Below are 25,195 nucleotides of genomic sequence, written 5' to 3'. Positions count from 1 at the left end.
GATTATGACTTTCTTCCTTGCTAAACCTGTACTTTTTTGCGTATTTTTTGTTACAATTTGTCCTGAATGTTGGCATAGTAATCTCCACTAATTGTTTGCCCATTTGGGAACAGAATCCCCTTCGCATCTCAAAACACTGATGCCACGACTTTTCCCACCGAAGGAATTGTCTTTGCTTTCTTCGGTGACAGAGAATCAGCATGTTTCCACTGCTTAGACTGTTGTTTTGTCCCTCAGGTATAGTAGTGCACCCAAGTTTCACCTGTGGTCACAAGCCGGCACAAAAAATCTTTTTCACTTCAAACATTGTCCCGATATGTCCATTCTCATACGTATCTGGTCCAGCTTCAAGAGTTGCGGTACCCATCTTGCAGATAATTTCTTCATTTCTAATTCTTCAATTAAAATGTGTTATACCCTTTCAGATGACATCTGGCAAGCATGTGCAATTTTACGCACTTTCAATAAGCGATCCTCCATGACCATTTTGTGTACTTTTGCAATGATTTATGGCTTAGTGGCACATCTTAGCTGACCACTGCACGGATCATCATCTAAGCTCTTCCGACCAAATTTAAATTCATTTGTCCACTTGGAAACACATGAATATGAAGGAGCAGAGTTTCCCTGTGTATTCTTGAAATCGGCATGAATGCCCTTTGCTTTCATACCTTTCTTTATGAAGTACTTAATCACTGCTCAAATCTCGATTTTTTCCATCTTCACAAATCATTATGCGGGAACAACAGAGCCACGTCACCGCCACAGATCTCTTCCAAGAACACAACATGGTACATCTTTACAGGCAACAGTCCAATGAATATCACATGAACAACTCGTTGTGCTAGCACTGACTTCTCTTGGTGATTCCGAGAACTTTTCAAACCCCACCGTTGTATGTTTAGTGTTCACCACAACATTGTATTATTTGAAAGACAATACTTGCCTACATTTACACCTTGTCATAGGTCCCAATTCCTATTCCTCACTTTTAATGTCCTGTACTTACTTTTATGTCAACTATCTAAGCTATGAACTTCATTTTTTAAGTTCCTTGTCACTTCATGTACTCATGTTTTAACAGGAACCCACTCCTGCTGATTCTTACTAAGCTACTACTACTTGATTTTCCTTTCTAATAACATAGCAATAACAACAACATCTATAATTAACATTACTATTATTATGAAAAAATAATGATTATTAATTTCTACTTTCTCCTCTACATTTTTCCCCCCAACTCCATACCCCCCCCCCCTTTTTTTTTGCCGGACTAAGGACCATGAGCAAATTTCAGTTACTTACTCGTTTTCCTCTTCTTTTCTTCCAGTACTCTTTCATCTGTTCACAATGTTTTTTCTGTCTTTTGATCACTTCAGACTAGTTTTTTTTCCCTAAATCCTTTTTTTACTTCATGCATCCAACTTCTTAACTTCTCATCCCACAAATATTTGGAGATCTTTTTGGCTAATCTACTGTCTTGCATTTGATATACAAGTCCAAAAAATACCAGTCTTCTTTATCTCATCTGATACATTTTTAAAGCTTTGACAAAATTCCTTATTACTATATAATTTCCAACCTTCCATGGTTTTCCGCAGGCCTAATGTGTTCCTAGTGATTCACCTAAATAGTATCTCCAACTTATCCAAATCATAGTATAATGCTAGACATTCACTTGTGTGTTGACATTCTGGTTTCAGTTTTGTTTCGTAATGCCTTATTTTTACATTTTCAGACAGGCATTTTTTGCTGTAAATATCTTTAGTTATACCATATAACCTTGCCATTTTATGTATCCTGTCCTCTATAGCAGCTTATTCCTAACAAATTCCGTAGATTATCTCCCCAATATATTCACTTTTTTTAAACTTTTCAATCTGACCAATACCTGTTTAATGTTTGTAAAAAAAAGTTATTTATTTTTTCTCCAGAAATTCTTAATCAGTCCTACTGGCTATTTCTCCTAAAAGAGTAATTTATGTTACAGCAGATGTCACATTTTCAGAAAGTATGGCAAAGTCATCTGCAAATGTGAGACAATTTAATCCAATATTTTTGTTTCCTCTTCCCAACCTTATTGGTGAATTCTTATATTCATTCCGTTTTTCATTCCATATTCTTGCTATTTTTTCTAAAACAAAATTAAAAATAATCTGAGACAGACCATCACCTTGCCATACGCCTTTGTTTATTTCAAAGGGATGAGATTTTTCTCCCACAAATTGCACTTTAGAGACTGTGTCTGTAGGTGTTTCATGAAACAGATTTGCTAATTTAGATTTTACACCAAATTACATACCATTTTATCTATAGTTTGTCTGTCAACAGAATTAAAGACCATTCTGAAATTTAAAAAAAATTCACTACTACAATGTGTTTTCAATTCAGTGGTCAGTGGCAAACGACTTCAGAAAAATATTTGTTTGGAACATGGTCTGCCCTTCCTAAAACCATCTTGATATGATCCTAAATAACTGCCTAGTGTTATTTCTACTCTGTTTGGTAAAATTTTGTTTATTGTCTTTCTTATGTAGTGGATGTATCAAAACTACTTTCCATTCTTCTGGTATTTCTTCCATTTTCCAGATTTCCTCAAATTTTAATTTTAGAGCATTCTTGTTTTTCTTGCATGCTTGATGTCCTCATACATGACATGCTACATTTCTTCTATCAATGCCAGTTCCAGTCGAGAAAGTTTGCTCTGTCTCAAACTAAAATCAATTCTCTTGCAATATTCCCAGAATTCTATATGGTGTGTTGCAAAAGCCGTCAGGTGCCAATACCAAACGGCGACACACCGCCGTCAGGTTGGTTGCCAACTCAGCCCCTCTGACTATACGATGTTCCGACTCCGTCACTTAAAGTGTGATCTGCAGAGGGTCTGCACCTACATCGGACCACAGTACAGAGGGCGTGTAAATCAGCAAGAGAGGTTGTGCATAACACAAACATTTTCCTGCATCCTCCAATGTCACAGCCAACCAATCAGGAAAAAATGTACTCCGCCATGCGGGTATTTAGGACCACCTATGCAACGATCATGGTAGTTGCGATGCAGCCAGCAGAGAGAAGAAGTCCATTCCAGATCCAGTGCCGCCAATAGCAAGCCACCAAGGGACTTCAAAATGCACTTAGTAAGACTGTAGAAACTGTGAACTCATACAGACCATAACTTAATTGTTAATCTGTTCCAATGTGCTCCACTCAAGGAGAGCAAGGACTTAAACATTTGATAGTCAAAGAAGTAGAGAACAAACTCAGGCTGTGGAAGCCTTCCTTTTGTTGTTTCTTCAACAAAGACTGGTGTTACAAGAACTTGCATTTAGTTGTGAACTTGTTTCCCTGTCATGAAATAGCTACGAAGTTGTTTACTTGTTTTGACAGTCAACGAAGACCATTTGTATTGAATTTATTGTGTTCTTAAATGTAGAGGATGAACTACATACACGTGCGTTTCTTGCAGAAGTGTTCAAAGTTCAGGATCCTTCACTTGGTGGCGAGGATTTATATGCACTTTCTGTACAATGGTTACCTGTGGACGTGATCCACCCAGTGATCACTCTGCTGCAGAAGATGCAACACACCAATGAATTTCTGGAGGACCGACTTGCAGTGCTCGCCCAGTCGATGCTAGAGGTAGCTGGACAGTGAGCACAACTTAATGCCTCCATCAACAACATTTGGCGACTGCCACCACCTTCTGGGAATTCAATCCTAAGGTGGAACCTTAGTCGTGCTACATTGTATGGTTGGAACAGCATTTTCTGGTGCATAACATCATGGGGGGAGACAACAATATTTTTTCCTCCCAGCCAATGGTGGTCCGTTAATTAATCAACTGATACAGCAACTTCACCCTGAGGTAGAACCCCGTACCCTCTCCTATGCTGCATCGCATTCTAGTCTCCTTGACTACTTTGATTCCCAGATACACACAGTGGCAGTGTGTGACAAATTTTTTAGTTGCCATAAACTGTCTTCTGAGTCATAACAGAGAATGGACAGCCCTTCTCCAAGGGCGCTCTCGGGAATGCCATTTCCACTGTGCTGACCCACAATATAAGTGCTCTTACACCTCTTCACTCATGTGAGACACGATTCTCATACATACCCCAAACAAGACGTCATGTCATGACCATTTGAAACTCAAAGATCCCACACTGGAAGTGCGTCGGCCTACCTTTCGCGCCTTTGAGCAATCATTGCGCTCCTCCATTATCTTGCCAGATCTGTCGTTGGTATTTGCCTACCGCCTTGCTGGTGGCTCTGTCTACTTCTCACCCCTCCCGGAAATTGGATATGGTTCTGCCAGGGACGCATCAGTCTATGCAGCTTCCTTCCTGCAGCCAATGCTTTGTCAGCTACCAGCGTCAACAACGTCACTACCGATAGGTAAAACACACCAGTGGGAAGTCAGGCCACAAAGCAGAAGTTTATCAGCCTTCAAGGGCGATGCAGGTGGATTGGACGCAGGTTGAGTCAGCCAACTATGGGTGGGCATACGATGATGCCGACCCCACTGCCTTCCAAGAAGCTTATGTCTATTTTTATCTTCATTAATGATGTATTAATGGACCTGCAGATCAACACTGGTACCTCCATTACAATTATCGACTGGCCTACATATTGGAAGCTAGGAGCAACCCCCTTTGCAAAATTTTGACACCCCTCTCCATAGTTTCAGTAACGACCTCATCTCCATAATGTGAGCGTTTTCTGCCCAGATCAGGTATGCATCAAAGACACTTTTGGCTCACATATTGGTAGTAGCCCACCCTGGCACTTGCAGCCTCCTGGGCCTGGACCTTTTCATGCCTTGGTTTTACATATTTGCAAACCAAACCCCACTGTTAATGTTGTAGACAGTGGCCCTAATGCAGAGGAGCTTTTTGCTAAATATCCATCATTTTCCTCAGGACCTTCCTTCGGGGTAAACAACTTTGAAACACACATCACCATTTTGCCCTCAGCAGTTCCAAAGTTCTGCAAGGCCCATTCCATACCATTTTCTCTCCGAGACAGGTTCTGCCAGGAATTGCAATGGCTTCACGTTGAGGGAATTTTAATGCCAGTTTCCAACAGCAGATAGGCTACACCCATAGTGATTGTGCAAAAGCCGAATGGTTCTCTCCGGGTCTGTAGTGATTTTAGTGCTACAGTTAATTCACAAGCAGTGATAAGACTCATGCCCCATCCCCAAAATGGGTGACATCCTCACCAGATTTGGTGGTGGTAATGTGTTTGCCAAGACTGATCTATGGGAGGCGCCTACCAGAAGCTGCCACTTGATGCAGCTTCTCGGGAAGTGCTTGTAATCAACAGACCTTTTGGGTTGTTTCAATACAATTGGCTGGCATTTGGCATTGCCAGTGCTTCTGACATTTTTCAAAGATATCTTGAACAGTTTATCCATGATGTCCCTGATACAGCTAATTACATGGATAACACCCTGGTCTCCTGCAAGTCTCTTGAGAACCTGGCATCCAACTAGCATGCTCTTTTTTCCCTTTTTGATAAAGTTCAGTTGTGGAGTAACATGGAAAAATATACCCACTTCTTTCAAAAAGTGGAACACTTGGGACATGTGCTTAGTGCTTCTAGAATTCACCCTAGCCTTCAGTATGTAGAGGCTATTCAAAGATTTCTGGTGCCCACAGATAAATCTCAATTGAAGTCAGTGCTTGGACATCTCAATTATTACAGGCGATTTACTTCACATGGCCACAGCAATCGCCGAACATTTACAACAGCTGCTCCACAAAAATGTTACGTGGAACTGGTCGTCATAGTGTGACAGGGCGTTTCGCGCCCTATGGCACATACTCCTGCAGCCCACTTGCCGATCCCATACGACCCAGCAAAGCCTCTCATTTTGGCAACTGATGCGACAGATTATGGTGCGGGGAGCAGACCTCTCACACATGGTGCACCGCACAGCACAACTACAGTCCGAATGAGAAGGCGGCTTTAGCAATTATCTTCATAATTAAGAAGTATCATGACTACATCTATGGTTGACAGTTCACCCTTCTCACTGACCATAAGGCCGCTGATCTCATTGCTTTGGTCCTCCGCCCTAGTACCCACCCAGACAACACGAAGCTTACAACACTGGGCCTCTTTCTATTGAGCTACACAAACGAGAACCAGTTCCGTTCCACAGCACAACATGCTAATGCAGACTCAGTTTCCAGGCTGCCCATTGAATAAGACCCAAACTTCGAGGCAGATCCAGAGGTGTGTTTCCAAATGGATATAGTGGCAGAGAAGTCGCCCAGATTCCACTGAATGTAGGGTTTGTCTGACAACACACAGCCAGTGTCCCGTTCTCTGAGAAGTTCTCCACTACATCCACCAGGGCTGACCTTCCAACTGTAAGAGACTGCTAAAAACCAACCTCCAGGCATTCTAGGGCCAGACGCACATTGTTGTTCTGCATGCCCTCACAAGCGCATCTTCGATTTTATCCACAAGGATCAATGGGGAGTAGCCCTCATCAAGAGGCTGGCACGGCAACATGTCTACTGGAGGGGCACGGACACTGCAATAACTCTCAGGGTTGCTGCCCACTCCACGTGCCAGAGCAAGCAGGCTGCCCCTGCTCGACGACACTTCCTCTGGCCCACTACGACCACACCCTGGTCCCACATCCATTTCAATTTTGTGACTCCCTACCTTGGTGCATTCTAGCTCATCATCATCAGTGACGCTGGCACGGAGTTTCCGTTTGTAATTAAGATGACCTCTACCTCTGCCATGCAGATAACAAAAGTCCTCACACACATTTTTGCCTTAGAACATCTCCCTGAAACCACTGACACAGAAAATGGACCTCAGTTCACCTCCACTGAATTCTCTTCCTTTTGTGCTGTCAATGGCATCTATCTCACTCATAAGGCTCCACTACATCCTGCATACATAGGTATCGCTGAGCAGTTGGTCCGCACATTTAAGATCCAAATGGCTAAACTGTGTCATCAACACCCCTTGGACGATGCACTCGTTTGTGTTTTAGCAATACATGGCCACTCCACAGGATGGGACCTCCCCGGTGAAACGCTTACATGGTCAACACCACCATCACTCTCCTTCCACCCTTCACCCTAAAGAGCAGGAAAGCTGCCCACTCCACTCAAGATGCCATTGCTTCTCCCTTTGCCCATGGTAAGCCCTGCTGGCTCCCTGCTACATTGCCCCTCTCCTTGGCCTTGCAAATTTAGAAGTTACACTCCACAACAGCTCCCATAGTCGCAAACACATCAATCAGGTCCCACCACGGTGTAGCTCTCTTCCATTGCCAGAACATTCACCTCAATGTTCTGTTCCAGATGCCCAGCATGACGATGGGCTCTCTGGACATGCCTATCTCGATGTTTCTCTGCAATGGGATGTGAAGTGTCCACTGTCGCAGCCCGACACCCTAAAGGAAGTCAATCCAACTCCACCTTCACCTTCACCTTCACCTTCACCTTCACCTTCACCTTCACCTTCACCTTCACCTTCACCTTCACCAAGGCAGTGTGTTGCCGTGTGGCGTCGCCACTTGACAGCTTTTGGGACACGCCATTCCTCTTCCCCCTCCCAGAGTGACAGAGGCAAGGAGAAGACAGTTGTTGGAGTCCTCAGCGAGGTCACTGGTGTCCAGTGACCTCACTGAGGACTCTGACACCTGTCTTCACCTTTCCTCTGGGAGAGGGAAGAGGAATGGCGAGTCCCAAAAGCCATCATTGCCGATGCCACACGGCAACACACTGTCTTGAGGTTGGTTGCCTGCTCAGCACCTGTGACTATAAGATATTCTGACTCCGCCACTTGCAGCGTGATTTGCAGAGAGCCTTCTCATAAACCGGACAAAACTACAGTGTTTCCAAATCAGCAAGAGAGGCTGCGCATAACGCAAACCTTTTGCTGCATTCACCAATGTTATGGGCAGCCAATCAGGAAGAAGTCTACCTCCGCCGTGTGGGTATTGAGGACCGCGTCCATGACGATCGTGGCAGTTACAACACAGCCAGCCAAGAGAAAATGTCTGCGCCGGATCCAACACCACCGACCACACACCGCCCTCACCGCCAATGGACCTCGGAACCTGCTCACGAGCCTGTTGATATTCTGTCACACTCACTTGGCTAGACTGTAGAGACTGTAAACTTGTACAGACCATAACTTGAGTGTTAATCTGTTCCAATGCGCTCCATTCCAAGGAGAGGAACAACTTAAACATTTGATAGCCAAACTAGTAGAGGACAAACTCAGGCTGTGGAAGCCTTCCTTTTGTTGTTTCTTCAACCAAGAGTGTTATTACAAGAACTTGTGTTTAGTTGTGAACTTATTTTCCTGTTACAAAACAGCTACAAAATTAGTTACTTGTTCTTTTTTTTTTTCTTTTTTTCTGAGTGCAAATTCTCCTTTCCCATCCAACAGCTAACATTCAACCAGTCCACAGAATTCCTCACTCTTTTTCCTCAGAGGTACTCCATCTTGTTTGAGGCCAAATGTTTTCTTCTCCAATTTTAATAGAGTTTACAGTGGTTCCAACAAGTATGTGGAATAACAATATCAGTACAATTTGAAAAATAGTATTCAACTTAATTACACAGCATTCTCACCTGAGAGTAGCAGTTGCCAGCAAGATCTTCCTAACTCCTATTGTACCTCCATGTCAATTCTCCATAGAGGCTAGACTTGCCTTATTGACCTATTGCATATCACACAGTGCAAGAAAGTCCATCCAAACATTTATTCAGAGCACAAAAAAGGTGTCAACTAATTGCACTACACTATGTATCTCGCTGTGATTTCCATCCTCTGCAAATGCTTAACTTTTAACCCTAAATTGACTGAATCACATTAAATCATCAGAGAACATTAATCAGCCTATCCCTCCAGTTGAAATAGTTCTTTCCATTCGATCCTACTTAACTCCCCCCCCCCCCCCCCCCAGCCCAAAACAAACAACACCTACTGCCTATTTTGTAACTCCCCTTTAACTATAAACTGATAACCTCCCAGAGTATCCTCACCTTCACCCTTATCTCAGCCTTCAGATCTCTATCCAGGGACATCAATGTTACAGCTCCTGAAAGAGCTGACACACACCCATGAAATTGATCAGAGTCTAATGATTCTCCCCGAGTGGAAAAGGTGGTATCACTGTGGCAATGGATTGCAGTAATTGTGTAGCAACCAGTTTTTTAACTGACGTTGTCCTTACAAACCAATATTGCAGTTCCACACAAAATATGTAATATGGTCTAAAGAATTCACACATATTCTTAGATCCACCTCACAACCTTTCCTCTCAGTAAATGAATACATATCACACACAGTCAAACTTTTATTTGCTTCCTAAGATCAATACATGTAATTGCCCACAATGTTCATCAGGGCTGGTTACTGTGCTCACATGAAAGGATCTTAGCTATCATAGAACAGCACCTAAAGCTTATTACTTCCATCACTGTCCCTTTATAACTCCTGTACCATTACTGCATGGTTCTGCTCTAACTAATGTGAATGATACTTTTATCAAACACTTCTCTTCCCAATTCCTTTCAACTCCATGCCTTTTACGTCCTTCCTAATAACCATTATGAATTAACCTAATACACACAATATATTTTTCATTCAATGGAAGATCTACAAATAAATTATCAGAATGGATATGGAAACACATACAACTAGGCCCATGTTGTTGTTGTTGTTGTTGTTGTTTTTGCTGCTGCTGTTGCTGTTGTTTTCAGTCCAAAGACTGGTTTGACGAAGCTCTGAACACTAGTCTACCCAGTGCAATCCTTATCACTTCTGCATAAGTACTGCACCCTACATCTGTTTGAACCTGCTTCCTGTGCTCAAGTTTTAGCCTGCCTCAACAATTTTTACATCCCACACAGGCCAGGATAATTACGGGAGCAGAGAATGTGTTGTAAGTATATCTCCGTTATTAAACTGACGATTCGCTGGTGACTCATGATGTATTGTATCAACCAATCTCTTATTTCAGTCAACTTGTGCCACAAATTTCTACTTTCAAACAGTGGGAACTTCAGGAAGGAATATCAACAATATAGGAAAAGAGAGGCTCCTACTTACCATAAAGAAGACAGATTAAGCTGAGGCATAATTAAATGACACTGAAGTAGATCTTTCAGCCATAGCCTTCGTCAGCAAAAGAGAAACACACACCGTTCCTACACTCAGTCGGGTAAACCTCATGCAGACATGACCGCCACCTCCAGCATCTAGGGCCAGAATGCAACTATCATGTGGGATGCAGCAGCAATCTGGACAGGGTAGGGAAGGGGAAGGGATAGTAGTATACAGGTCGGGAGAGAGACAAACATTGTCTGGTGGCATGTGCAGAGACTAAAATGCCAACAGGTGCAGCTTCAGGATGTTGTGGGGCAGGGAGGAGGGGGAAAAATGAGTGAAAAAGGAGGAGAGCAGGGAAAGATGAGAGGGTGTGTTGGCAGAAGGTGGCAAACAAAGAGATTGGTAGATGACAATGGGGAGGAGATGGTAGGACAGAGGAGGACGGAAACTGTTGGGTGGAGGGTCCAAGGGTCCGGGGACAGTACGTTACTGTAGGTTGAAGTCAGGATAATTATGTGAGTGGAGAATGTGTTGTAAAGGTAACTCCCATCTGCACAGTTCATTGAAATCAAGTGTATTATGTTTGTTTGCATGTTGTGCCACAGGTGGTCTACTTTCCTCTTGGCCACAGTTTTTTGATGCCCATTCATCCTGGTGGACTGCTGGTTGGTAGCCATACCAATATAAAAAGTTGTGCAATGATTGCAGCAGGGCTGGTAAATTACATGGCTGCTTTCACAGGTTCCTGATGATGTAGGATAAACCTGTGATAGGACTGGAATAGGATGTGCAAGGTGGATGGATTGGGCGGGTCTTGCACCTGGGTCTCCCACAGGGAGATGTTCCCTGTGGCAAGGGGTTGAGACTGGGAGCAGCATAGGGATGGACTAAGACACTGTGGAGGTTGGGTGAGCGATGGAGTGCCACTTTAGGAGGTATGGAAAGTATTTCAGGTAGCATAACCCTCACTCCAGGGCATCATGATAGGTAATCAAAGCCCTGATGAGGGATATGGTTCAGTTGTTTCAGTCCAGGGTGGTACTGGGTGACGAAGGGGACCCTCCTTTGTGGCTGATTCCTTGGGGTGGTGGAAGGATTGTGGAATGTGATGGGAAATGGCTCGGGAGATCTGTTTGCAGACTTGGGGATAGTGCATGTGATGATGATGTTTGGTTTGTGGGGCGCTCAACTGCGTGGTTATCAGCGCCCGTACAATTACCCAATCTTTGCTCAGTCCAATTTCGCCACTTTCCTGGATGATGATGAAATGATGAGGACAACACAAACACCCAGTCATCTCGAGGCAGGTGAAAATCCCTGACCCCGCCGGGAATCGAACCCGGGACCCCGTGCTCGGGAAGCGAGAACGCTACCGCGAGACCACGAGCGGCGGACTGGATAGTGCATGTCTGTGAAGGTCTTGGTATGACCCTCAGCATACTGAGCAAAGGAGTTCTTGTCACTGCAGACAAGACAACCCTGGGTGATCACAATGTATGGGAGGGATTTTTTGGTGAGAAAGGGATGTCAGCTGTCAAAATGCAGGTACTTTTGATGGTTGGTGGGTTTATTGTAGACAGAGTTGTGGATAGAGCCATCAGGGAGGAGGTCAACATCTAAGAAGGTGGCACACTGGGTTGAGGAAGACCATGTGAAGGGGATGCAAGAGAAGGTGTTAAGGCTGTGAAGGAATGAAGATAGGGAGTCTTGGCCCTGAGTCCAGATTATAAAAATATCATAACTGAACTAGGGGTTTGCGTTTTGGGAGGCTAGGAAGATTTCCCCTAGATGGCACATAAACAGGTTGACATAGTAGAGTGCCATGCGGGTGCCCATGGCTGTGCCACATTTGTTTTCATACCTTCCCTTCAAAAAAGTAGTTGTGAATTAGTATAAAGTTAGTAAGGTGTTTGAGGAATAAGCTAGTTGGTTTGGCGTCTGAAGGACATTGGAAAAAGTAGTGTTCAAAGGCGATAAGACGATGGACATGAGGGATGATGGTCTATGAGGAGGTGGCATCGACAGTAATGAGTAGGAATACAGTAGGTAAATGGTGGGGATGGTGGAGAGTCGGTGGGAGGTTAGATTACAGGCAACTGGTTGGAGATGTTGAACAATGAGGGCTGAAATTCTTTCAGTGGGGGCACAATAAAGAGCCACAATGGAGCATCAGGGATGGTTGGGTTTGTGGATTTTGGGGAGCATGTAGAAGATGGCTGTGTGGCGTCTCAATTGAGTGAGGAGGGAAATGGATTCAGAGCAGCGGTTCTGGGAAGGGCCTAAGGCTTTAACTATGGATTGGAGGTTGTGTTGAACTTCCCCCACAACATCCTAGTCCATCCCTACACCACTTCCAATCCCAACCCCTTGCCACAAGGATCATTTCCCTGTAGGAGACCACCCGGTACAAGACCTGCCCAATCCACCCACCTGGTAATTCCCATTCCACTCCTGCCACAGGTTTATCCTATCCCATCAAGGGTCACCTGTGAAAGCAGCCATGTAATTCACCAACTCTCCTGAAATCATTGCACAGCTTTTTATAGTGGTACGGTTACCAACCAGCTGTCCACCAGGATGAACGGCCACCACAAAACTGTGGCCAAGAGCAAAGTAGACTACCCCATGGCACAACATGCCAACAAACGTAACTATGTAACTAACTAACATGCTTGATTTCTATGGCTGCTTCACTGCTGGAGCCATCAGAATCCTCCCCTCCACCACCAGCCTTTCTGAACCGTGCAGATGGGAGTTGTCCTTACAGTACATTCTCTGCTCCCATAATTATCCTGACTTCAACCTATGGTAACATACCGTCCCCAGACCCTCCACCCAACAGTTTCCACCGCCCCCTGTCCTATCATCTCCTCCCAATTCTCATCTACCAATCTCTTTGTTTGCCGCCTTCTGCCAATGCACCCTCCCATCTTTACCTGCTCCTCTCCCCTTTCGTTCCTTTCTTCCCCCACCACCCTGTCTCACAACCTCCTGAAGCTGTGCATGTTGGCATTCTAGTCTCTGCACACCCACCAGACAATGTTCGTCTCTCTCCTGACCTGTACATACTATCCCTTCCCCTTCCCTGTTCCACCCAGATTGCTGCTGCATTCCACATGATAGTTGCATTCCGGCCCTAGATGCTGGAGGTGGCAGTCATATCTGCATGAGGTTCGCTTGACTGAGTGTAGGAACGGTGTGTGTTTCTCTTTTGCTGATGAAGGCTATGGCTGAATGATCTACTTCAGTGTCTTTTAATTGTGCCTGTCTGCAGCTTAACATGTCTTCTTTACGGTAAGTAACAATCCATCTTTTGCCACATTATTGAAATTTCTTCTTTCCAATTCAATTCAGTAGCCTTTCGTTAATTACTCGCTTTACTCATCTAATATTCAGAATTCTTCTGTAGGTCACCTTTCAAAATGAACCTACTCTCTTCTTGTCTGAAGTGTTTATCACCCATGTTTCACTTCGTACAAGGCTACACTCAACACAAATACCTTCAGAAAATACTTGCTAACACTTAAATTGAAATTCACTGTTAATAATTTTATCTTTTTCAGAAAAAACTTTTTTTGGCTATTGCCAAGTGCATTTTATATCTTCCCTGTTTCAACCATTATCTATCATTGTGTACTCAACTATCACAGCCTAGCGACTACTTTCTCATTCCCTAAAGTAATTCACTTTATGGCCTCTGATTAATTAGATTAGTCCTTAGCCGACTATGAGAAAATTACAATGCCATTGGCAAATCTCAAAATTTCTACTTCTTCTCTCTGAACTTTAATTCTGTTTCCAAATTTCTCCTTGGTTTTCTTTATTGTTTACTCAATGTGCAGATTGAATAACACCACGGAGAAGCCACAACCCTCTCCACCCTCTTCTCAACTACTGCATCTCTTTCGTATCCTTTAACTTTTAGAACTGCACTCTAATTTTGTACGAATTGTAGATAGTTTTTTACTTCCTGTATTTTATCCCTTCTACATTCAGAATTTCAAAGAGAGTATTCCAGTCAACACTGTTAAAAGTTTTTCTCTAAATCTACGAATGTTGGTTTTCCTTTCTTCTGACTATCTTATAAGGTAAGTTGTAGCATCAGAATCGCCTTGAGCATTGCTACACTTATCTGAAATTCAAACTGATCTCCCCGAGGCCACTTCTATCAGTTTTTCCATTCTTCAAACAATGGAAAATCCAGGATGGAATGCAACAATATTAAGGTCTTTGTCAGCAATAGACACACACACACACACACACACACACACACACACACACACAGAGGCCAATGCAAACGCAACTTTCACACACAGACATGTGTGCAAGTTGCGTTTGCATGAGTGTGTGTGTGCACATGTGTGTGTATGTGTGTCTATTGTTGACAAAGGCCTTAATGGCTGAAAGCTGTAATTGTGTGAATCTTTTTGTTGTGCCTATCACGACTCAGCATCTCCGCTCTATTGTGAGTAGAAACTTTCCTTCCCTAATATTTTTCCATTCCTCTGTACACAATTCATGTCTGTATTTTGCAACCATATCTTATTCAACTGATCGCTTGGTAATATTCACATCTGTTCATACCTGCCTTCTTGGAAACAGATATTATTACATTCTTCCTGAAGTCTGCTGGTATTTCACCTGACTCACATATCTTGCAGACTAGGTGAAACAGTTTTGCCATGGCTGGCCCTCCCATTGAGCTTAATAATTCTGAGGAGTTTCATGTAATCCAGGGGCCTTGTTTCCTCTTAAGACTTTCAGTTCTCTGTAAGAACACTGTCAGCAGACACTTAAAAACAGAAGGAAGTCACCTGAACTGAAGGGCCACCCATGGGTACAGGGCAACAGCAGAGTACAAGTATGTTGGGAACAATATGAGGTCATGTTTTTCTCTTCCTATCAGAACATTGTTCAGTCAGATGATGGAGGTATTTTCATGAAGGGAATATTTTCATGTAATGCAATGGCATCCCTTATATGCCTGCCATCACCTCTTATGAGTGAACAATAACCAACCTACTGTCTGATATGTGGATCTGTTTGTTTGTCTACAGCACCCTGCATTTGACTTATGCCTTGACCATAAAAATGCACTATCCCATTACTCCCTAAAAGTGTCAGAATTATCTTTTTGTAGTATGGGTCCATGTGTGCCACTTACATCAACTGACCTTAATCCTGTTGAACCATCTGGGACAACAAAAAAAAGCATGCATGCCTGAGCCCTGCTCTTGTCAATCTCTATCAGCTAAGGGCACAAATTGAGTAGAAATGAATTAGATTATTTTCCCAAGCTGTCTCATGACATCTGTGACCTAACACGTCAACGCTGTATACAGGACAAATACGCTACATTATTCATGAGGATCAACAGTGTTGGTTAAAATTCTGTACTGTCTTCTTCAGCACCCTTCCACATCAATTAATCCACCTCACTTCTTTTCAGGAGGTAACAAGGAAGGAAACTTTCACTGCACCAATGATTTCTAAGATAAAAGTTATTTTCGTATTTCTGAAAATAAGATCTCTCACTCTGAGACACTCAACCAGTGCACTGGATGGTATCACCAAAGCATCAGAAAAGTTTAACAGATCATCTTACCAGTGTAATTGGCTGAAGGTAAATTGATGAGACCTAGTTAGACACACTGTCATTATGATGTCCAGAATGCACCTCATAGTGTCAATCTCTATAGTCAATGAAATTTTAAGATAAGAGCACTGGTGCCTTACTAACACCAGCGCCCACAGAATTACTTCCTCTTTTTGGAATTATGTTATCAAAGAACTTTGCAATCTGCACAACTGATAAGTAAGTTAGCAATGGTACTATATACAACCTTATCAAGTAGTGGAATTCAGTACTGGCCATACTAAAAATATATTGGCTGCAGTGAACTACAAAATTCAGCTACTTTTGTACATACCTAACTGGTTACTTATACAGTCTTTCAATACAGCAAACTAACGTCAACATGACAGAGTTGAATATCATTACTAGAAGTCAGTGCACTCCAGGTTTTGCCATGACAACATGACAATTAAAGCCCTTCTGGACCACCACAATCTGAATGATCATCTGACGATGAAAAAGCAGGTGTTCCATAAAAATAATAGGAAGCTTCACCAATAACATCCAATGTAACACCACTGTCTCAACAACACTTATTGCATTGGGTAAGTGTGACATTATTTTGTTTGAATGAGGATAAACTAAATACATAAATAATAATAAAATAATAAAAATAGTAGCCAAGTGTAAGACAAGGTGATGGCCTGTCTTCATTCCTCTTTAACTGTGTACTAGAGAAAATAGTAAGAGAATGGAAACAAGAACTAAAAGAACAGAAGCTATCACCAATCAGACTGGGAACTAAAAGCAATGGTATTGAAATTTACTGTTTAGCATTTGAGGATGATTTTGCCATTCTTCCTGAAAACCTAACAAATCAATCTCTTAGAAGAAATAGTCAACAAAGCAGGTTTAGAAACATCTGTTTAAAAAAAAAAAAATATGACAAATATAAAAAAAAAGTGCTCCGGAATCCCTAGCAACAGGTACTGGTCAGATAAATAGGGTAAATAAATTTAAATATGTGAAAGAAATTACCCAAGAAAATGGCTTAGAAAAATTCGCTGCAGAAGAAAGAGTACAGAAAATGGAGAGAGCTTATGGAATAACTAGGAATGTCTACAACAAAAGGCATCTGTCTAAAAACTTGAAGATGCAACACAACAACACAGTAGTAAAGCCAGAATGTCTTTATGCAAGTGAACGTTTAGTACTGAACTACAAATTACACAAACTTGAAGTCCTAGAAAGAAAAATCATTCAAAAAATACTTGGGCCACCAAAAAATGCAGAGGTATAGAAATTAAGAAGCAATGAAGACATTCATCGCAACATAGGAAACATAAATGAAACACTATGAAAGACGCAACTGCTATTTTTTGGACACTTATACGGAATGAACAGCAACACATTAACCAAACAGATTTTTAAATATCTTTGGGACAAGAAGTCAACAACAGCCTGAATTCAAGAAGTTAGGAACAATTTGGAAAGGAACAACATAAGTGAAAAAGATGCAACAGACAGAGAGATTTTCAAGAGGAAAGGGTTAAAAGTGGAAGGATTCCAAGGCAGGAGGGAGAAGAAAAAGAAGACAGGGTCAAAACAGTCCGAGGAGAGAAAAAGGATACATAGTGAAGAGATGAAATAATACTGGACGAAAAAGAAAGAACAACAAAGAAGGAAGCATTGGAATTGGTGCGTGGTCCTTAGATGACCCAAACGAAGAAAGAAAGAAGAAGAAGAAGAAGAAGAAGAAGAAGAAGAAGAATAGCCAACAGTGAAGATTTAACTGGTATGAAATGAATGTTTGTTAACTGTATCAACCATACTGGTGACAAAAACAACAATGAAAAACAAATTAGCTCTCATTTCCAAATTATGGGGGGAGAGGGAGGTGCATTTAATTGTATTTTACTATGATAATGCTCATTCATTGTCGATCCCTTCCCATACAGACTTCAAAATCCCACTGACGGTAGACATAGTTTTATCTGTTTCAAACTGTGTTTTGTTCATGTGCTGTAAGAGCATGTTACTGAACAGTAAGTAGCACATGTGGTCATTGTAACATGTCTTGCAAATGTGTAAATAGTGCTGACAAATGTAGCTAAATTTGTGGATGAGCACCAATAAATGCCTACATTCGGACAGCAAACAGACTGTACTTTCAAGACTGAACAGTAAAATATTTTCCCTGGACTTTACTACACTCATGATCTGGTGAGAATCATCAAACTATGTGAATGATGGTTACTTTTGTATGGCAACTGCATTAACACACTAACATACTGTTGGCCATGACACCAATGCTTCACAAAGATGGACTGTCTGTTCCTATCCCATCACATTGTAATAGTGACGAGGGCGCTAGTGAAACTAGTGCTGCACCTTCCCCTTCAAAACACGTTTCTTCAAAATATCCTGATTTTATGTGTGGCTGTGAGTGTACAGAGATTTACAAAATAACATAGTGTGACCTTAACAAACTAGTGAGATATCTGGAACTACCGAAAGCTAAAGTTGAACTGTTGGCATCAAGACTACAGCAGTCGAATTGTCTTCATAAGGTGGTAAATGTGCCTTTTTTCTGTAACTGCCATACGACATTCCTTCTATTTTTCAAAAGTGAAAAGATTTTGGTATTTTGTAGTGATGTATGGGGACCAATGGCAGCTACTGGTATTGACTATAAAAGTGATCAGTGAAGGTTGTTCACTGACTCCTCCAAAGTAAGTCTCAACTGTGTGCTACTGCATAATGGCAATGTTACCATCGATTCCTACTGAGTATGCACCTTACATGAAAGAAACATGTATCATGAAACAACTGTTGTTGCACCTGAACTACGACAAATTTAAATGGCAAAATTTTCAGGGATCTGAAATTACTTGGGCTTCCTGTGCCTCTGGGATGGCCACGCCAAAGCACTTCATTATAAAAACAATGATCAGCCTAAGCGTCAGTTTCTTGAATCAGGGTCTCATAATGTTATGCATGAAGCACCTGTTGAATTCAAGAACATATTACCCCTTGGTTTTCGTATAAAGCTTAGTTCAGGCCATAGACAAAACTGGGGAAGCATTTATCTATTTGCACGAGAAATTTCCATGTCTCAGTGAAGTCAAAATAAAACGGGGTTTTCATGGTTCCCCATATATGCAAACTTTACACGGATGAGCATTTTAACACCATCCTGACACATGACAAAAAGTTTTCTTGAGATGACTTTGTTCAAGTGTCAACAAGCTTTCTTGGAAATAAGAGGACAGAAAAATATAAGGTTCTTGTGGCAAATCTTCTGCACTGCTACGATAGACTGGGGTGCAACATGCCCTCAAGGCTACATTTCCTAGGATCCCACTTGCACTGCTTTCCTGCAACTATGGTGCTGTAATCGACAACCACAGAGAACGCTTCAACCAGCAAATTTCTGACATGGCAACAAGATACAGGGGAAATTTGAGTGCATCAATGTTAGTCGGTTACTGCTGGACGCTAATCGGGGAATCACAAGCAGGAAACTATAAACGCTAGTCAAAATGGTTGTGCCTCCTATAACCTTCCTCCGAGGAATACCACCAGGGGAAATACATGCAATAACGTAAAGTTCTCATAACTCCAAAATGAGAGCAAATCTTGCATTTTCATTAATATTATCATAATTGGCACATCTGAAAGCATAAAGATTAGCAGTTTTCATGTAAGTTACAGAAAAAAGTAAAATCTTGTTGGCCAATGTAATAACAATATGTCCAACCTAGTTCAAAATCTGAATTAAAAGCAAATACACGTATAACTGCATGCTAAGATGTGTACAAAATATGAAAACACTGAAAGAGCATATGGTAGCAACTGAATGACATTGTATTAGACAAAGGGGCAATTGACAAATCTTCTATGGATACCAAAATGCAATGATGATCAAAGTAAATAAAAATTACAACCAGTTTCCTCTGAATTATGCACACAGAATACCACAATATCATCATTGCTTATCATTCGTACTTACACCAAGTCTGTAACAAAGCATCTCCAAATCAAATTTTAATCAATATGCCTATAACAAGTTTTCTACCCTATTTGATTATAATTTCATGTCTAATAGTTTCTTTGCTGTAGTTGTTCCTCCTCATATATCTTCTCCACCTTGCAAAAATTCATTTTTCTACATCATTCCACTCTCAAAAATGAATGTGGAAAAAATGAACATTTAAATCCCTCCAAGCGAGCTCTCATTTCTTTTATTTTATTACGTCAATCATTTCTCTCTATGCAGCTGGGTGCCAAGAAAATGTTTTCACATTAGAAGAAAAAATTTTGGAAATTGAAATTTCACAAAAAAATCTCACTGCACTGAAAACAGCTTTGTTTTAAAGATTGCTATCCCAGCTCTATCACATCCATGACACACTCTTCCCTATTTCACAGTTATACAAAATGAGCTGCCCTTCCATGAACTTTTTCAATGACCTACATCAATCCTATCTGGTAAGGATCCCACACTGCACAGCAACACTCCACCAGAGGACAGACAAGCATGGTGTAGGCAGTCTCTTTTGTGGATTCATTGCATCTTTTGTTTGCCAATAAAACGCAGTCTCTGGTTTGCCTACTCCTCAACATTATCTATGTGATCATTCCAATTTAAGTTGTTTGTAATTATTATCTGTAGATATTTTGTTGAACTGACAGCCTTTAGATCTGTGTGATTTATCATATAACTAAAATTTAAGAGATTCCTTTTACTCATGTGGATGACCTCACATTTTTCATTATTTCGAGTCAACTACCAGATATCTTGTCAAAATCATTTTGCAATTGGGTTTTGATCACCTGATAACTTCCCTAGACAGTAAATGACAACAACATCTGCAGGCAGTCTAAGTGGCTGCCGAGATTGTTTCGTAAATAATTTATATACATTATCTTTTAACCAGAAATACCTTCTTTGCCTGTGCTAGTCTGATTTTTACATTCTCCTCGCTTCATCTGTCATATGTTACTTTGATTCCAAGGTATCATAATTTCTTCATTTCGTCTACTTTGTGTTCCTCAGTTCTGATTTTAAGTTTATTGCTAGTCTCGTCTCTGCTATTCTTTATTACTCTCATCTTTGTTCAGTTTACTCTCAATCCATATTCTGTACTAAATATACTGTGTATCCCATGCAGTATGACCTTCACATCATCCTTGATTTCACTGAGAATAGAAATGTCATTAGCAAAACTTATCATTTATATCCCACAGATCAATACTGATATGTGATTCACTGAAAAGAACTTTTTCGCCATATATCTTCTGAATTTTCAGCACTGATGTCACCCTCTGACAACTTTTTCCCCTTTTCTGCCACTGCAGCTGATGATAAACAACTACTAAAGCAACACTTTGAATTTCCTAGTTTCATCTTCCATTGTTAAAGGCATTGGAACAATGCTGTGCATCTACGAACGCCATTGTCCATTCTGTGCAGTTACACTCTGTTCTGTGTCATGCATTTCAGCACGTGTCCAGTATGGATGTGGCCTTATTCCCACCTATGCAGCATCTTGATGCTGCACCTAGTAGCTTGCATTCTGTCACCACCATGTTCCTGCACACACATACAGGCAATACTATAGCAAGTTCCCCCGCCCTTATCCTGCTATTCCACCCTCAGCCTGCACCTCTTCTGTACCTCCCATTACTCATGCTAGTCAGGATCACAACTTGCTGTAGTCAGGCCTCAGCACCTGGAGATGACTGAGGAAACAGGTGTGTAAGTTGTGCATGTACAAATCTGTGTGTGTTAAAAGTGTCTGGCTGCCACTCAATCCTGCTCTATGTGGTGAGTAATAACCTATTATAATTGATATTGTTGCTAAACAGTTTTATCTCATTTTGCTCATTTTGTGTCTTCATTTTAACCATCTACTACTTCTTAATCCATAAATATATTTATGGTTACTTTCATTTTTTACAGTTAACTACTTTTTTAAAAAGTCTTCCAGCTTCCCGCCACTCCCATTTTCCCACAGCAATGTCACTCCATTTACCACATGCTCCTGATTTTTGTCTTTACGTTGTCCTCTTGTAAAATTCTATACCATACCTAGTATCTTGTCCCTTAAATTTGCATAGTCTCCTGACTTATCTTCAATAAATATTTTTTTTTTCACTTGCCACACACAAATCACTGTCCTAGAAAAAGTTTTGCCGTTGGCATTCTCTTCCATACTGCAAGAATATCATCCGACAACAACACAGTTACTTATTGTAGCAGTAAGTAAAAATTCAATTCAGAAACCTAATTATCGCTTTTATCTAACTTAAAAAGTTGAATCCCTCCTCCTGTTTATCTCTCTTCCTCAAACATTCACCTCATCAACTATCACTTTGCTCTGGCATCACCACGACACAATAATAAATCTTTGAAGATGTACATGTAATTTGGTTTTAAGAGAAAAGGCAAAGAAGCACATTCAACTTGGGAACTTTCTCTATTCTACATAAGATTGCCTCTTCCTGTAATGGTAGTTGTAATTATGATCTGGAAATTAATGTTCACTGCTTACAGCTATAGAGCTAAGACATACCAATTGTTAAATAAATATTGTATGTACGAGCTAATTATCAATGTAACACAACCAAAATCACTCACTACTATTTTCAAACAATAACTACAGGAAGATATTTCAAAATTAAAATTCAGGAATGAAGAAAGGACTGACTGATGCCTGTGATGAGAAACATCACCATCCGCTGCCTCTACATAAGCCAACATTTAACACTTTTTACAGTACCCACTCCTTAAAAGGAAGTGAAGTACATGACTTATAGGCGTAACACCATACACTAGAAACAAGGATTAGGTGTTTTCCAGTTCTGACTGATGTCACGTCTTAAGTGGTTGTGCGATCTTTGGAGCTGTGACAAAAATGTCAGAGCTGCTACACAGGTTCCGGAATAGAAACAGTAAACAGTTTGGTCATTCATGTCAGGTTCAGACACACAAAATGGATCTGTGGCACCTCAGCAGTTAGACCAGTGGTGAAAAGCCTCCCTGCTCATCCCCATTCCCTAGTCCAGTATTTAATGGTGCTGACTTGAAATCTTTCCTTCACAGCAAGTGTAGTGCACAGCTTTGGCTGTTATGTCATCTACTACTGATATGGGGTTTCCTAGGTTCAACTGATGTCACGTCTTTGAGGCTGTGCCGAGCTATTAGGGTAGATCCACAGACACACTGTGGGAGTTGTTCTTGCCATAATATAAATAAATGAGTCATTTTTGTGTGTCAATGTGGAGAGAGCATAAAGCCATAGGCAATAGCTTCTCTTTTTCAGCTTTGTAGTGACATATGCCAGACCTTGGTGTTTTTGAGTGTTCATTGCTCTTTGGTTTATGTATTATTTTGCTATTCTTTTTCCCATTTCTTCATGATGCAGCTTCTCATGAATCTGTAAGTCAGCATTCCGAAGGTCTAGTTCTAGTGTTTCCATACCTATTGCTCCTTTGGCTAGTTTTTCAGCCAATTCACTACCTGAAATTCTGACTTGACTTGGCATCCAAAGAAAGGCTTGGGGTATCCCAGAATTATTAAAAAGACCTAGAAAATGATACTGGGCCATTATTTCCAGCAGTTGGGTTTTTAAGTGTAGTTTTAGATGAGTATGGATGGATCATATTTTTCAAAAGTGCACAACACATTCTTTAGTTGGTGAAATGCAGTATTCACAGTTTTGTCTTCTGAATTGCTATCTGGAATTGGCATTCTGATATGCAAAAGGGTATGGAGCTATAATATAAACAAAGATCATTGACATATAACACTAGTGTGGCATAGATCCCACTGCATTTACTATTTCATTTATTGCAATTGCAAAATGTATGATGCCCGAAACTGGTCCCATTGGAACTTAATTTTCCTGCACATATTGTTTACCGAGTCATTACCACCCTGACTCTAAACAACCTAGGAGATGAATTTTGTAAAGGGATGGGCAAATTTCCTTAGAAACATCAGTTATGCAGTGCTGATAAAATATGAGGTCGCTACACTGTATCATATGCCTTTTGTAAATCAAAAATTCTGTGATCAAATAACAGCAGTGCATGGAGGTATCACTAATAACAGATTCTAACCATATGAAATGGTCAGTGGTAATTCAGGATCTTCAGAATCCACTTTGGAATTATGATGAGAGATTTCTAGGTTCTTAACACCCTTTCTAATATCTATCCAAATTAGTTAGATTGATTGGTTGGTAGCTATTTCTGTTTCTTGCATCTCGTCTGGTTTTGATATAGGTATTATAATACTAACTCTCCTTTACATGGGACAATTTTTTTTATTATTTTCATCCAGGAATTGAAGCACTTAATTATGTATGTTGTCTGGTTTTGGGAATGTATGTCTATGTTGCTTTTAGTTCACAAGCTGTTATGGTGGCTTGGTAGGTTTCAATTCTTTTGAATTAAAAGACAGGATATAATGTTCCATTAAGAGATTATGTTGAACAAGGTTAAATTAGTATTTATACAACACAGATATTTTTGCATAGTATATTGCTAGAAGTTCAATAATGTCTGAGAAATTTGTGTTAATTTCTTCTTCATTTTGGTTTCCTTGGTGTCTGTTAGTGTATTGACAGTCACTAATATGCCGTAATTTGGCCCACACTTGGGAAGGTGTGGTATGTGCTTCCATATAAGAAATATATTGTTCCCAACATTCTTTTTTTCACCGCTTAACATGATTCTGCCTGTAATCTTTTGAATAAAATCAGAATGTCAGCAGAGCTGTGGCACCTATGTTGTAGTAACATTCATTGATCTCTGATAGCATCTGCAATCTCTTTGGACCATCATTGCACAGGTCTCTGTCAGGAGGGCCTGTACAGATGGGTGTGTAGTCTCTTACACAGAATAACAAATATTGTTCTAAAAGCGAATATTACCTTTGCTCTCGAAAGACAAATGTTTTTGCCACTTTTTTGTCTCTTTAACTATTCTGATTTAAAAGATTATTCTCATAAATCTGTGGCAACCGTTAACATCTAGAAATAAATACGTCACATCCTTGTCCTTATAACATCGATACCCATTTGTGCAACAGAATTTACTAACTGTCTCATCTTGTATGACGTGGAATAGTGGATCAATATTTTCTGAACCTTTCAATTGAATGAAAGCTCAAAATACAGTACATACCATTGCCCTTCTTCCTTAAACTAAATAGTCACAGGAAACGCAAATTGTGGGGAGTATAACTGCTGAGGAGATGTATTGCCATTCACCTTACAGAAGAAATAATAACTGTAAAACATAATATGAATTAATATACCTAAAAACAAAGATGATGTGACTTACCAAATGAAAGTGCTGGCAGGTCGACAGACACACAAACGAACACAAACATACACACAAAATTCAAGCTTTCGCAACAAACTGTTGCCTCATCAGGAAAGAGGGAAGGAGAGGGAAAGACGAAAGGATGTGGGTTTTAAGGGAGAGGGTAAGGAGTCATTCCAGTCCCGGGAG

The 25,195-nt window shown here is 40.9% G+C and overlaps 1 protein-coding gene across 3 annotated transcripts in view; it reads right to left on the bottom strand.

Moving 5' to 3' along the window:
- The window catches only part of LOC126186300 (germinal-center associated nuclear protein), a 304,544-nt gene that overhangs the window by 129,537 nt on the left and 149,812 nt on the right, over positions 1-25,195 (bottom strand). The gene's annotated exons all lie outside the window — the stretch shown is intronic.

This window comes from Schistocerca cancellata, chromosome 1 (assembly GCF_023864275.1).
Source record: "Schistocerca cancellata isolate TAMUIC-IGC-003103 chromosome 1, iqSchCanc2.1, whole genome shotgun sequence".
Lineage (NCBI taxonomy): Eukaryota > Metazoa > Arthropoda > Insecta > Orthoptera > Acrididae > Schistocerca > Schistocerca cancellata.
Note: the sequence above shows the minus strand (reverse complement) of the source record. Positions and strands in the feature narration are given on the sequence as shown.